Genomic DNA, 13,518 nt, shown 5'->3' with positions numbered 1-13,518 from the left:
AATTTTGACCCCTTAACATGTATTGTTTTGCACTCAAATCAAATTAAAAAATTTGATCCATGTACAAGTAACCTACCTCTAAAATTTCTAGTGTTTAGACCCAAAATTAGCGGAGGAGTTTGGTAGAGTTTTCAATCGTTGAACTTTGACCCCTTGACAGCTATATATATACATATATATATATATATATATATATATATATATATATATATATATATATATATTTCTGTGGAAATATATTTTATTTCCTTATAATATATACAAATCTTTATTTAAGAAGCTCACTGTAATTACAAAGCAGTATAGTGAATGAATGATAAAAGTCTATATTCCAAAGTTCATGATGTTGACAATCTTATAATTTATTCCTTTAATTCAGTCGGCATTTACAATTCTTGAAAGTATCTGTTTCGTAGCGCAAAATTAATCAGTTAACTATTATATCAATTAATGAATCTATTTTGCCCTTAACTCATCAGAAGAAATAGCAACAATCAATCCGTCAAACGGAAATAAAATGCGTTTTGACATGATTAAAATTCGAAAATTGGAAGAGAAGCTATAAATACCTTATAGTATGTTTCCATTACGCCATTTTGAATTTTAGAAATAAAGTCACTTAACCCATCCATTCGTACTAACAAATTCTATTAATTTAGGAATATTCTGCCAAAATGTTCTATTTAATAATTAGTAAATTTATTAATTCTAATTAATGTATGCATACTTATGAAAATAATATCAATAATTATAATGTTAACATATACGAAAATAAATGTCTACAATTCACGGTTATATTAAATTATTTATTAATTTGAATTTCAAACCATACATAATTAAGTTCACTTAACTGTTATAATCAAGTTTATTACTAATTCAATTATTATTCTTAGCATTAGTTAATTCTTAACCTACGTTTGGTTGAGATTTATAATTTCGCTAAATACTCCTGACCGTGAATTGTTTACCTTAAGCATAAAAAATTAAAATTAATCCAATTTATAGTATGATAGAGTTACCGCCCTTCGAACAAATCCATCGATATATTAATTTACTATTTTTTAACATTCATTTTTTTTTATCATACATAACCCTTTCAATCCGTATTCCACTAATAAGTAATGTTTATACAGTTCTAATGTCTTTCACTTAATATTATTCAATGATTAATTCAGTGTATATTATAAATTAATGAACTAATATGTTTAATATAAAATTTTAGTATTAAGACTATTTCAATCGATATTCATAAGTCATTAAGTTATAATTCTTTCTGCTTAATATCTAATTATAAATTAATTAGCTCTTACATTTACATTTATTTTTTATTTATTTATTTTTATCAATATTACTATTATTATTAAATTATTTTAAAAGTAATATTTTAAATTTCACATTTCACATACTTTACTAATTTAATATTCTATAATCTAGTATTAATAAACATTTTCGAACTAGTTACATAGTTAAGTATAATTTTACTTTAACATTGAATAGATCCTAATTCCCTAATCTCATAATAATATGTTCTTTTAGTTTTAATTAAATAAATGTATATTTAAGTGAAATCTAATTCTAATGTTACTTTAAGTTATTTAAAAATTATTAATGTTATTTAGATATAATATTATAGATTATGTTTACTTCCGATTTATTTTTACTTTAGCCTCTACTATGCATTCCTTTTTTTTCCTCTCCTTTTTCCTTTTTCTCTCTCCTTTAATTTAACTTATAATTCCAAAATAAATTTATACACGTTTAGTTAATATATATATATATATATATATATATATATATATATATATATATATATATATATATATATACTAGCGGGGGTATCCGGCGTTGCCCGAGTGTTTGTTTCCAGGACGGGGGGGGGTTTAAAAAATGTTATGGTAGGTAAGTAGGAAGGATCAAACCCGGAGTCATGAGTAAAAGTAGGAAAATAAAGTGTGAAAAAAAAACAAAAAAAAAAAACATCTGCAACGTTAACAGTTCGGCCACCAAGAAAAGTCCATTCCAGTTGTTTAGGAAAAAAAAAAAAAAACGACTACGGTAGATATAATGTGAATTGTCCAGCACGCTAACCACTACGCCACAGAGCACTGCAGCTTAGTTTAGTGATTTTAAATAACTTCACATGAAAGAACTACGAAGCCAAACCGGTGTTCTCTTCTCAACTGTTCCTTGTGAACGATCCCCAAACGGTGTTAAGTGGTGGCAGGGGGAGGAGGAATTTATTAGAGAGAAAATATTTTACCACTTCCATTGATCTTAACCGATTTTGGCCGTGACTTCTCAGCAGAAAAAGTATAGAAATCTAAGATTATCGAGGAATTTGAGAAATAATAAGCCTATAACACACCTCAGATATTGTTCTGCCGTTTGTGCATATTATATTTGCATGAAATATCTTGATTTTTAATCCTATTAATGTCAAAATCAGACGGGAAAAAATGAGTTCATTTTATTTATATAGAGAAGATATATATATATATATATATATATATATATATATATATATATATATATATATTAAAAAAATATATTATCTTAATAGATGTTCAATAGATATACCTTATAACTATAATAGTGTTTTTACAAACATTGTAACAATTAACACATTTGACTCATATATTTGCGTCCACACATCCATCGTATAATAATCACTTGTTTCAACATATACAGTTTATTTTTAGATCAATATTTGGAATCTGATTTCTATAAATACATTTGTAATATTATGATTACAAATTTATTTTTCGTATCCATAAACTAATTTTTTGGTAAACTAAAATTTAACATGTCTAAACATTACAATCAATCTAGAAGCTATAATATTACGATTAACTACTATTTCTTATTTTCTTTTAGTATTTTTTTAGTTTCTATATTTTTTAGTGTAGTTTAGTTTCGTATATGCAAACATGTATAATAGTTTATAATTTATTGATGTTATTTTCATAAGTATGCATACATTAATTAAAATTAATAAATTTGCTAATTATTAAATAGAACATTTTGCCAGAATACACCTAAATTAATAGAACTTGTTAGTACGAATTGATGGGTTTAGTAACTTTATTTGTAAAATTCAAAATGGCGTAATGGAAACATATTATAAGGTATTTATAGCTTCTCTTCCAATTTTCGAATTTTAATCATGTCAAAATGCACTTTATTTCCTTTTGACGGATTGATTATTGCTATTTTTTCTGATAAGTTAAGGGAAAAATAGATTTACTAATTGATATAATAATTATGTGATTAATTTTGCACTACGAAACAGATACTATCAAGAATTGTAAATGTCAACTGAATTAAAGGAATAGATTATAAGATTGTCAATATCATGAACTTTAAAATATAGACTTTTGTTTTTCATTCACTGTATATTGTTATATGTGCTATGTTGTTATATATGTATTGTTATATATATATATATATATATATATATATATTATGTTGTTATATATATTATGCTTTATATTCAACGATTTGACCTTTGAGAATTCTACCGAACTCCTCCGACAATTTTGGGTGTAAACACTTGAAATTTTAGATATAGGTTCCTTGGACATGGATCTTACTTAATAACTTAATTTGAGCCCAAAACAATAGATGTTAAGGGATCATAATAGGGGTCAAATTAAAAAAATTGACCGCTTTTTTTTTTTTTTTTTTGGCTCAACATACACCTCCAAATACCCGGGCAACGCCGGTCACCCATGCTAGTATATCTATAAAAGTGTGTGTGTGTGTGTGTGTGTGTGTGTGTGTGTGTGTGTGTGTGTGTGTGTTGGTGTGTGTTGGTGTGTGTCTGTCTGTTTACATTTCTCTACGCAATAACTGTCAATTTTAAGTCTACAGACATATTATCTTAATTGACAATTAAGATAATTGAGATTTGGGAAAATCGATATAATCGGTTCTCAGCCCAAAATTTGGCTGTTAAGGGGTCAAAGTTCAACGATTTGACCTTTGAGAACTCTACCACAACCTTCAACCTTCCGCCAATTTTGGTTCTAAACACTTGAAATTTTAGATATAGGTTCCTTGGACATGGATCTAACTTAATAATTTAATTTGAGCCCCAAACAATAAATGTTAAGAGGTCATAATAGGGGTTAATTTTTAAAAGAATTGACCTCTGCGGTCTTTACCAAATTACTCAGACAATTTCTGATCTAAACATTTGAAATTTTACATAAAGGGTATTCAGAGATAAGTCAAGCTTTTTAATCTGTTTAGGTCGAAAATTTTTAGGCACCAATATATAAATGTATGTATGTATGTTTGCGTATCTGCCTAAGACTTTCGACAGAGGCAACGGATTTTACCAAGATCAGTATCGTTTTAAAGTTCGACCTTTCAGACGACAAATTTCGAAAAATTGGCTAAAAACATTAATATCTTAACCTTCAACTGGGCACTTTTCTACAGAGGGGGGGGGTCGCTTTTTTCGCCGATATTTTTGGAAGTCATCCTTTCCTTTCGATTGTCTAGCCTTAATTTAAACCTACGTCACTTCCGGTTTGACGGTCGTCGTAACAGCAAAGACGTCACATTTTTCCCCGTTCTTTTCCTCCTTCGTAGTACGGATTCGAGCCTGCCTTCCTACTACCACTTTTTTCTTTTTGCTCAACATACCTCTCCAAACACCCGGGAAACGCCGGGTACTCATGCTAGTGTTGTTATATATATGCTATGTTGGTATATATATTATGATGTTATATATGTTATGTTGTTGCATTTATATTTTACGCTGTTATATATATATGTTATGCTGCCATATATATATGTTAAAACTATAGAACATTTTCGCCAGCCGGTTCCATTTTTAAATACCATGTACGTTGGTCTGTCATGTTTAAATTTGAAATAACATTTTCGCTGGTGTGTCACTCTTAACTTTGAAATAGTGACTTAAGTATATGCATTCTTATTCTTTTCTTTAAATGTATCGTCAATATCTTGTCGACCATCATGGTATTGGGTCGGTGTCTTGTTTTTGCCGATTTAAAATTTCATCTTGAAAATGGAAAACTGTGTTTTTGAAAACCTTTATTCATAACAAAAACGACCTTTGCTGTCTATAATTGGATTCCATCTGTTAACGAGCTTATAAATGCTTCGTTTGTAAAATTCTTTAGGTTTTGATGTGAAATACGAATCTAACTCTTGTTCAGTCTCCTCTTGTGATGTTAACCTAAGGTCATCTAATCGGTTTTGTAATCCTCAAAATAAATTAATATCCAAGGGAGCTATGGCAGGAGAATATGCAAGATGAGGTAAGGTTTTCCAACCAAGTTCTCTTCGGAGATCTTTGGTTAGTAGTGCTGTGCAAGGATGAACATTATCATGATGGAAGATGACGCCTTTCTGTTGACTAAAGAAGGTTATCTTCAGGGCAACATGGGTGAGAATATTGCAGAAAAATATGAAATATGATTTACTAATCAAAAAGAAAAAGTTATCAATTAATTATGGTGATATGTTGAAGTAATATTGATATGCATAAAATAAATTACAATGGTTTAAAATGTCCCTTCTAGAAACAGGCAAAAACTTTTGCATATATATATATATATATATATATATATATATATATATATATATATATATATATATATATACAGACAGACTGTTTTGTTGTATCCCAACTCTTCAGTGTGGTTAGACCAGCACCGATCCCAAGCTTGGGATCAAACAAACAACCATCGAGTTGATTGTCGGTAGCTCTATTTATCAGGTTACTGGGACAGGCGGTGTCGGCAATAATATTTAACAATGCTTTATACAAACATTGACCGTCACTCTCACAGGGCTCCATTTTATTTATTTACAAAGAGCTTTTCATTATGCTAAAGCGATAACAAGCGATATCAATTACCAAGAATGCTTGATCCGAGAAATGTAGGTTTGTATAGTCAGCTATAAACAGACTGTTTCGCTGTATCACAGCTCTTCGGTATGGCTAGACAAGCACCCATCCCAATTCATATATATTAAAGTTGCCTCATTTCTCACATTAATGCTTACGTTAGAACACCTTATTTCTAGTGAATTAAAGTGTACACAATTACATCACTCTATCTTTTTATGTACTGCTTATGTATGTATAATCATAATGGTAAAATAAATCTAATTTGCATATTGCTGTACTAAAAAATACTCTGTTAAATAACTATACTCTGCTGATTATTTTAAAATTCAACAGTAACTTTGGTTTTAATATAACAAATAGTTTTGTTTAAAACTATTGTTATATTTGTGGGTCAAATATTTAGCGAGTCGTAAGAATTCAGAAATGCCAACGAGGTATTATCTTACTGCAAATGCTCTGTGTTCCTATGTAAACTACTTAGCTCTAATGAGTAGTAGTCACCTAGAATTTGACCACTCGACTAGTTGTTAAGTGTTCGCCATAGTGGCTGGTAATTAAAAATAAAAATAAAGAGAGTCCACACTTTGATAGAGAGAAAGCGGTTGGTCATGTTTGTTGGCATGAAAAATCTCTTTGTAGCAGGAAGGACAGCGTCATTACATGAGTGAAACTGGAACAATCACAGAAATTGTAAGTTGGAGATATTTTTGAATTATTTATTATATTTTATCCTTATACGATAAATAGAGCATCCCCCAATTCCCCACCGGTGCTATCAAATCAGGCTGTCTGAAGATATTAACTTCCTGACCAAAAATGTGCCAAATATTGATGTTACTGTTTCTTTTTTCTTTTCTCTTTGCAAAACTCGGTCATGTTCTTCAAAGTCTAAAAAAAACAACACTTTTCATTTAAAACAACAGCCAAACCAAGCACTACGAATAAATATTTGAAGATATAAAGAACTCGAAGCATAAAAACTTTTACCAAAATGAGTGGATTCGGCATTAAATAACCCGAAAAGAGCAGATATGGCATAACATCCCCCTCCCCATCCCCCTCTCTTTCTATCTATCTTTCTATCTATCTATCTGTGTCCGGCGAAGCAATTGAAAAGAGATAAGAACTCAACTTTTCTTGAGTCAAATTTTATGAGGAATCCAATGGTAGAATTAGTTTTGTATTACGCGTATTAAAATGATATCGTGGTGCCTGTGTTCGCGCTGAGCATATGCAAAGAGTAAAGACCACGTTTCACCTTATTTTTTTCTATTTATAACAAAATTAAACAAAACTGAACTCGACATTTTTTATTTCACGTATAATCAAATGACGATAATATGTACGCTGTGCATTTTTGATAAAATCTACTGTAAGCAAAATTGCAGTTAAAACAATATTTACCTTTTGCGCTTCTAAATATTTAAAATGATAATTTTTATACTATATATTTTGCTTTTGTTTCTCATATAATAGGTTCGCTTTCATTCCCAGACAATGCTATATATATATATATATATATATATATATATATATATATATATATATATATATATATATATATATAAGCCTGACGAATCCTAGAGTGGATGAAACGCCGAATATTCAGTGTAGCTTAATCGCCATATATATTTTATAAATTACTAACTAGCTCTACCTACGTATTGAGCACTTTTGAAGTAAATACTTAAAGTTTACGCATAAATCTATACTTTCGTATATTAATTTTATGTGAGTAAACGAAGTAGTTATATATATATATATATATATATATATATATATATATATACATATATATATATATATATATATAGTAAGTTATAAAATGTATATGGCGATTAAGCTACACTGTAAAGTAGTTATATATATATACATATATATATATATATATACATATATATATATATATATATATATATATATATATAGTAAGTTATAAAATGTATATGGCGATTAAGCTACACTGAATATAATTTGGAATATTGACTTTTCATCATTAGGACAGAATCAACAAAACTCAACCATGTTTTGATAGTTGGTATCATATATAAAAAGCAAAAATTATATACACAGGAAGAATATATATATATCCTTTTTCCTTCTGTATATAAGCTCCACCTCAATTGTTGAGCTTTGTATTATCCAAATAAGTTTCCTTTTAAAGAATTTCTCTAATTCTTCTCGGTTCCCCCATTGGACCATCTTCCAATTATGCGATTCCCTTAGATTTTACTTGTAGAAATGGAAATTTAACCAACATTTTTGGATTTGGGATTTTTGGATTTTACCGTTATTGGATATTTTACCCTTTACCAGACTATCCATTCATGTGAAATCACCTTTTTATTCACCCTATTCCCTATGCTTCACTATTTGTTACCAAGTAAGATCTATGAATTACTTGTAGTTTCATTATCCTGCATTTTGCTAAATCCTACCCTTTCATGAGAAGGAAAGTATTTCTTCGAAACTCAATGGATTAAGGACTATCCACTTATTTTGTGCTTCCTTTTTAAAATTAAATGTGTTTTTAACTCTTTTTCAAAGTGTTCTTTTAATTACTTGTGTTTATATATATATATACATGTGTGAGGGGAGGGGAACAGTTAATCCAATTGACAGAAGTTTACAATGGATTCTGAAGGAAGTGGTGCGCATTTACGTAGAGTAGCCATAATAAGTGAATATTAAATGTAGGGAATTGAGAAATTAAATACAGATGTTGCATTTGTGATAATAGATTTAATGTATCCAAGTTCTCAGACGTCTGGTAGAGTAAGAGTAGAATTTGTAAACAGAGTGAAATTAACTCCTACCTCTTAAAATTCTATTTGGAGAGATTTATTTCAACCGGACATAATTTAGGATATTAGGAAAATGAATGAAATCGAATGATAATTAATGGAAAATATGCATCAGATATTAGCAGGTAGAGTGACCATAGTGGATTTATGTGTGGCATCTGTGTTTGTAATTTTATAATGTTTTTTTTTTCTAGACAGGAATAATCGTTTCTATTTTATTAATATAGAAAAGATATACAAAGAAATATTATATTTTAATATTATTGTCACTATTGTGTATGTTATCTTTTTTTTTATAAAGGAGTCACCACTTATGAAGTCCTGAAGGCCACTCGAGGATAAAGGCTAATGAGTATAAAATGTTCACTGAGATAACAGCATAGTGATCATTAATTGTGGAAATAGGATAGAGGACGGCTCAAGAAGAACTTGTTTATATTGGATTTAAAGACAACCATGTTGTAGTTAGTTGAAAACAAGATCAGTGGAACAGAGTTTCACAGTTGAGCAGTTCTATGAAAGAAGATTTGTTCATGGAATTTGCGTTTACATTTTGGCACAGGTAGAGAATGGGGAAATTGTTGATAGTGGTTGTAGCTAGACGAGTGCTTTTGAGAAAGTTTGTCGGGGTGGGATGGACGATAAATTGAAGCTCAGATGAACACTTGCCATGAAAATAACGATAGAGCAGAGATAGGCTAGTATCGTCTCTTCTGTGGGGAGGAGGTTGCAGAGAGGAGAAAAGAGCATCACCTACTGGGTTTTCTATGGCATCTTAACCCTGTCTAGCAATTCCATTTCCATGGATACAGCTAGTACAGTGCATCTGCCATCCAAGAAATATTCGAGTTTTTCCTGCATCCGATTCAGGTCAAGCACTCACAGCAGGATGTGATATTTTTTTCCTTAAAAGAAAAATCTGCAACTATAAATAAAAGGGAGGAGAGAGAAACAGGAGAGGGACAAAGGGAGGATGAAAGGGGGAGAAAGAGACAAGACAAGAAAGAAGGAGAGAAAAACTGATGATAGCAGCCAATGTAAAGTCATTTGGTGCTTTGTAAGCCGGGCATAACTGTTTTTATTTTGTTTATTTGTTTTATGTTTTTTATTGTTGTTGTTGTTGTTGTTGTTGTTGTTGCACAGCTTATTCTGATGACTCTTCATTTATGAAATTCTAAATAGGTTACGTTCAGCGTTCGTTCACGGATCAATATTCTTCTACTGATTGGCAGTCGAAGAATATCTCTTGATTCATGATTCTAAGGAACAAATTCCGATTTGAAGAAATACAGTTTTGGAGGGTTGAGTACAGAAAAAGAAATCGAGCATCTCTTTTAGCGAGGAAAAGAAACCATTCCTCTTTAATGTAGGATTGAACGATTCATTTTGAAAATTAAATCATAGAAATGCATTTCGTACAAAAATTTAAAAATGATTAAGACAAACATCTTCTATATACATATACATATATATTCTTTATTATCCTCATCATTATATATATATATATATATATATATATATATATATATATATATATAAGTGATGGGACGATTCCAATATTTTTCCCGATTCTGATACAATTACCGATTCTGTGCTAAATTCCTGATTCCGATACAATTACCGATTCCGATTCTTTTAAATCTAGATATTTAACTATAGAGTTGTTATTTCCCCCAATTTTCGTAAAAACACATATTAAATATGTAGGTATTTTCTTAAACGTCAAAATACACTTGTGAAGGATGATCTATCGATTTTAGTTTTACTGGCATTTTAAAATCAATAAATATTTATCATTTTATTATTATTACCAGCAATGGAAGATTTTGCTTTAAACAAAATCAAATAAAAAAGAAAATTAAAAGAATCGTTTTGGCATCGGAAAATAGGCATCAATTTTTCTGATTCCAATATCGATTTTTCCAGTTCCAGATTCCGATTAATCACGCCAACACTAATATATAATATAATATAATATAATATAATATAATAATTCTCCAAGTTCCAGATATCAAGTTTTCTCAGTTGATCATTTATTACTTTTCAAAAGATAGCCATCACAATATTGTTTTGTATTGCAACTAACAAGCCTGCAAAATTATATCTTTGCTGCATTTTTAGTCACGTACTCATTAGATGTTTACCTTAAAAATCTTAGAAAAAACACCATTGTGAACAACTTGATTTCGAAGAAGAACAGCAGAGCATGTTAGTTGCATAAACCATGAATGCTGACCAAAATGGCATTTTCCTAAGTTTTTTAAGGTAAACATCTTATGAGTACGTGATTAAATATGCAACAATAACATAATTTTGCAGACTTGTTAGTCGTAATATGAAACAATATTGTAATGGCTATCTTTTGAAAAGTAATAAATGATTGAATGAGAAAACTTGATATTTGAAACTTGGAAAATTATCATATAATACTATATATGCTCTGGAATCCAAATAAAAAGGCATTCATTGAGCTTGGATTTTTTAAAAATTTTCAAAAATTTATATAAAAAATTTTTTCATTATAAAAAACTTTATTCATGAGAAAGATTTTTTAATCCATTATGATTGGTATGTACAAACTGAGTATATTTCAAGTAAATGATTAACACACACACACACACACACACACACACACACACACACACACACACACACATATATATTATTGATGCTTATTGATTGAATATTGATTGATAATATTTGTACAGATTCTGATACAATTACCATTTCCGTACTAAATTTCCGATTCCTATACAATTACCGATTCCGATTCTTTATAAATCTCTAAAGATTTAAATATAAAGTTATTATTTTTCCTGATTATCATCAAAATATATGTTAAATGTGCATATATTTTCTCAAACGTAAAAATACACCTACAGATTTTAGTTTTCTGGTAGTTTAAAATCAATGAATATTTAATATTTATTATTAATTCCATCAGTGGGAGATTTTGTTATACACAAAATCAAATAAAAAATTATAATTAAAGGAATCGTTTTTGGCATCGGAAAATAGGTACAATTTTTTCCAATTCTGATCCTCCCAAAGTTGTGATTTTTCCAATTCCTGATGCCGATTAATCATTCCAACACTAATATATATATATATATATATATATATATATATATATATATATATATATATATATATATATATATATATATATATATATATATACACACAGTGGAACTTCTAGATATGAAATTCAATGGTTTCGGTTTGGCTTTCATATCTTGAAATTTTCCTACTCTGAAAAGCGTTTTGCATGTAAATTGCCTAATCAGTTTTAATAATGAGGACAAAACCAGAATGAAATAAACGCCAAATAGTACCTAACCTAACTATTGACTTGCTATTTATTTTTTTACTTTTCTTTGACATCCAAATACAAAATTGACTAAGATATGATATAATATTTTTAATTGTTATTTTAATTATTACTCGCAAAGTCAAATGTATGGGCAAGCTGGTGTGTAGAAGAAAAAGGATTCAACTAATTTTCGATTTCTAAGAAAAATAATAACAAGCTTTACCACTTACAAAAAAATTCAGTTGGTATACGATGAAAATTAAAACAGAAAGTATTTCTTTAATCTATATTCTTCAAATGTCGTAAAAATTGTAATGCATACACTAATTTTCATTTTTTTAAACTAATTTTCATTCATGAGGTGGTAAGTAGAAAAAATAAATTCAAGTCCTAAAAAGGAATGTTTACCAGAAAAAAATCCACACAAATGTTTCCAGAAAATTAATAACATTTTTAAAAAATCAAATAAACCTCGAATATATATTTAATTAGGTTTTGTGTTACTCATATCTTTCGTGCCCTGAAAATTTTTCGTATACAGGGACAAAAAAATTCCACATCTCATTTTGTAAGCTGAAAATTTCATAAGCAGCGTTTTTTCATATATAGAGGTTCCATTATATATATATATATATATATATATATATATATATATATATATATATATATATATATATATATATATATCGGAATCAAAAATCTGAAAAAAAATCAGAACTTTTGATGATATTGGATTTGGAATATGAAAAGTTTGTGCCTATTTTCCAATACCGAAGGAATTTCTTTAAGGGTGTTTTTCTTTCATATTTTTTTTTTTTACTTAACTTTGCTTGGATTGGACTAATGATAAAATGATAAAATATTTGTCGATTTTAAACTACTAGCAAAACTAAAACCTATAGATCAACCTCCATACATATTTTCACGTTTGCAAAAGTGTATGGTTTTTATGGTAATATGAGAATTAAAAATTAAAAAAACAACAACTCTATAGCTAAATGTTTAGAAACTTTAAAAGAATCTGAATCAGAATCAGGAATTTTGAGCTGAATCGGTAATTGTATTGGGTTCTGGAAAAATTTGGAATTGTTCCATCACTAATATATATATATATATATATATATATATATATATATAAGAGAAAACAATTAATAAAACATGTTAAAAACCACTTTGAAAAAGAGTTAAAAACATATTTAATCTGAAAAGGAAACACTTGATAAGTGGATAGTCCTTAATCCACGGAGTTTCGAAGAAATACTTTCCTTCTCATCAGAGGGTAGGAATTAGCAAAATGCGGGATCGGATTTTGCATACAAAAGTATTTGATGAAACTGCAAGTATGTCAAAGATTTTACTTGGTAACAAATAGTGAAGGAGAGGGAATATGGTGAAGAAAAAGGTGATTACACATGAATGGATAGTCTGGTGAAAGGTAAATTATCCAATGACGATAAAATCTAAAAATATAAATCCAAGAAAGTTAATTGAATTTCCATTCGCATAAGTAAAAT

The 13,518-nt window shown here is 28.8% G+C and overlaps 1 protein-coding gene across 1 annotated transcript in view; it reads left to right on the top strand.

Moving 5' to 3' along the window:
• Nucleotides 1-6,459: 6,459 nt before the first annotated feature.
• The window catches only part of LOC145279708 (geranylgeranyl pyrophosphate synthase-like), a 200,435-nt gene continuing 193,376 nt past the window's right edge, over nucleotides 6,460-13,518 (top strand). Inside the window, exon 1 of the mRNA XM_080130990.1 lies at nucleotides 6,460-6,577. The gene's annotated coding sequence lies outside the window, so the exon portion shown is untranslated. The remainder of the gene's footprint in view (nucleotides 6,578-13,518) is intronic.

This window comes from Euprymna scolopes, chromosome 7 (assembly GCF_053919585.1).
Source record: "Euprymna scolopes isolate OS-2025 chromosome 7, ASM5391958v1, whole genome shotgun sequence".
NCBI lineage: Eukaryota > Metazoa > Mollusca > Cephalopoda > Sepiida > Sepiolidae > Euprymna > Euprymna scolopes.
The sequence above is the reverse complement of the archived record's forward strand: the minus strand, read 5'-3'. Positions and strand labels throughout refer to the sequence as shown.